Raw genomic sequence first — 2,745 nt, forward strand, 5'->3', positions numbered from 1 at the left:
AGTGAGTGACAGCATTCATCTTTAAAGGCCTAAGTTAACTAGAGGAAGAGAGTTCAGATGGACATAAGAAATTGAAGCAATGATACTCACAAGAGGTTTCTTGGCCTGGTTTTTGCCTCCATAATAACACTGCACGCTAAGTCTTACAGTTGAGAGGAACCTTGTTCACCTTATGTGAGAGGAGATGAAGGGATTTGTGGGAAAGACAATCAATCCAAGACTTCCATTAAGAGGATAGGTTCTGAGCTCCAAGTATGATGAATGTATACTTTGGACTTACAGGAACCAACAGAAACAGTTTTCTGACCACATAACATCTGCTATGAAAAGTAAGGCAACACGTGTCACACTATCCCACCTACACTCAATGGTAGAAATCTAGGAAATCCTTGGGTATGGCTAGTGTGGCCCCACTAACCCTGTTTGGAAATAGGAAAGGGTAATCTGAGCAATACAGGGCCTGGGTTAACCACAAATGCCGGAGAGCCGAAACAATGAATGATAATATACCTCCTTATTCAAAGTCCTGAAACCATACATCTACCTCGAAGTGGAAGGATAAGGTTCCTTTTCCGTACCTTCTTTCTATGTTTCTCATAGAAAGTAATCAGCCTCCGGCTTCCTGCCATACTTCTGGAGGATGATTTCTCTGTTCTCCATCAGGAGCAGAGGAGGCCCAGGAAAACTGGCCATAAGAACTCAGAGGACTAGGAACTGCTTCCCTAACATTGACCATTTTTAAAATCAAAAGTATCTTTAAACCTGAAGAATCTGAGATGTGTTAACTAGGAAAGTCTTTTTTACCCAGTGGAACAAGAACAGACCCACCACAGAAAATAAAGATGTGTATTTTCTTTGCACATCTAATTAATAATATAAAAATTTCTTTTGTTCCCCCAGAGGAGAATGCAAACAAAGTCTCCCACTACCACAAATTATGCAGCCAAATTCCCAGAATTAGGGAGAAATCACAGGGGTCAGCTCCTCCTGAGAGCAATGGATAAGCCTCAACCTGGGACATCTACCTTTGTCATCATGGTGTCTCCCCTGCCAGGTGTACAGAATAACATTACATTCTCAAGCTCCAATCACACTTACTTCACAGAAAAAATAAGTTGCAGAGACCTTGTGAGGGACATTTCCCCTAAAAAAGGAAGAGATTGGTCAAGAACAAGGTATCCACCAAGACTGGGCACAACTAACTGCTCAGGTATTAGGCTGGATTTCAGTGAACATAAAATGATACAGTCACTATGACTACACCCTCCAATATGAAGTATCATGGCACACTGGGTGCCTCCCCAATTTCATTCCTTACAGAGCTGTCCTGTGACAACCCCCCCCCAAGGCTATCATACTCCCTTCTTGAACACCCTGCTTGTGATCTAAGTTAACCCTTCCTCTACTCGTTGACATCTCTTTAGAGCTTAGATCCTCCACTCACAAGACAATTACATATTCTCAGTGTCCTCCAGAGGCCTTCCTTCGGGCAACCCATTGCCATAAAAGGACTTTCTGCTAGCACACGGGTGGGGCACATAACAGCTTTCAGGGAAGTGATAGGATCAGAATCTGGTGGTGAAGCTTGTGCCAATTTCAGCAGAAAGCCCCAGGGCTTATAGTGACTGTCAGAGCCTTGGCACCCTAGTCCTCAAGCCACAGAAGCACCATTTACGGAAAAGCAAATGGAAGCCTGGAGCAAATGAGCCAGAAGGACAGTGAGGTCAGGTCTATGAGCTCAGCTCAGAGGACAGTATCCAGGGTACTCACCGCCAATGCAGCCCCCAGCATTCACCTCTGAGGCCGGTTGAAAACTGAAAGTGGCTCCTCACTAACTCTCTGTGTGTGTGTGTGTGTGTGTGTGTGTGTGTGTGTATGCATGAGAGAGAGAGAGAGAGAGAGAGAGAGAGAGAGAGAGAGAGAGAGAGAGAACTTTACAATGTCCACATTTGAACCTTCATACCTAGGAGCTGAAAGATTTTCAGCTTAACCTGGTGACCCACCACCAAAGGGGCAGAAAAAGGACTCATCCTCAAGTGAAAGGGAATGAGGAAGAAGACTAGCTTTGCAATGCACACTGCTATCCCCGGTTGAGAATCTAGAATTCCTCACGGAGGCGCTCAGCTCTTTCCTTCCTTTGGATGCAGGCCCAGTAGGTGATGTGGTTTGGATGTGGACATCAAGCTCTAATCACATGAGCATGAGTCCAAGCTGGACCCATTCCAACCATGACAGCACCACTGGCAGAGGCAAGGGTAGCATCCACCATCTATGGAGGAATAATCCCAAGGAAGCGTGCCAAAGGGACTCTGCTTACATCATTAAAAAAGGCCAAAGAGGATGGAAAATCATCTCAGGGCTCTCTGAGTACGAGGCCATTTCTGGGTCAAGGGGTTACTCCCATTTCTCAAGGAATATGCTTTTGACTAGGGTTTTCTCAGCCTTAAGTCCAAGAGGGTCTTAGGCTTTGTGTGGAAATTGAGTTTACTTTACCATCTGTTGTGGTTTGAGGGTGAAATGTTCCCACAGGCTCAAGTGTTTGAACAATTAGTCCCCCACTGGTGGCACTGTTTTAGAAGAGTGTAAAACCTTTCAGAGATGGAACCTTGCTGTGAAGGTGAGAAGGGGTGGCTTGAGAATATATGGCCCAGACCCACTTCCTATCCATCCTGTTGTCTGATTGTGGATGAAGTGTAACCAACCACCTCACACTGCTTCATACTTTCACCACCGTGCTTTCCTTGC

At 45.3% G+C, this 2,745-nt stretch overlaps 1 non-coding gene across 1 annotated transcript; it reads right to left on the bottom strand.

Moving 5' to 3' along the window:
* Positions 1-899: 899 nt before the first annotated feature.
* LOC117704820 (U1 spliceosomal RNA) lies at positions 900-1,060 on the bottom strand. The gene has a single exon (XR_004606339.1). It is a non-coding gene; the product is annotated as a U1 spliceosomal RNA (small nuclear RNA).
* Positions 1,061-2,745: the final 1,685 nt, after the last annotated feature.

Source organism: Arvicanthis niloticus, chromosome 2 (genome assembly GCF_011762505.2).
Source record: "Arvicanthis niloticus isolate mArvNil1 chromosome 2, mArvNil1.pat.X, whole genome shotgun sequence".
Lineage (NCBI taxonomy): Eukaryota > Metazoa > Chordata > Mammalia > Rodentia > Muridae > Arvicanthis > Arvicanthis niloticus.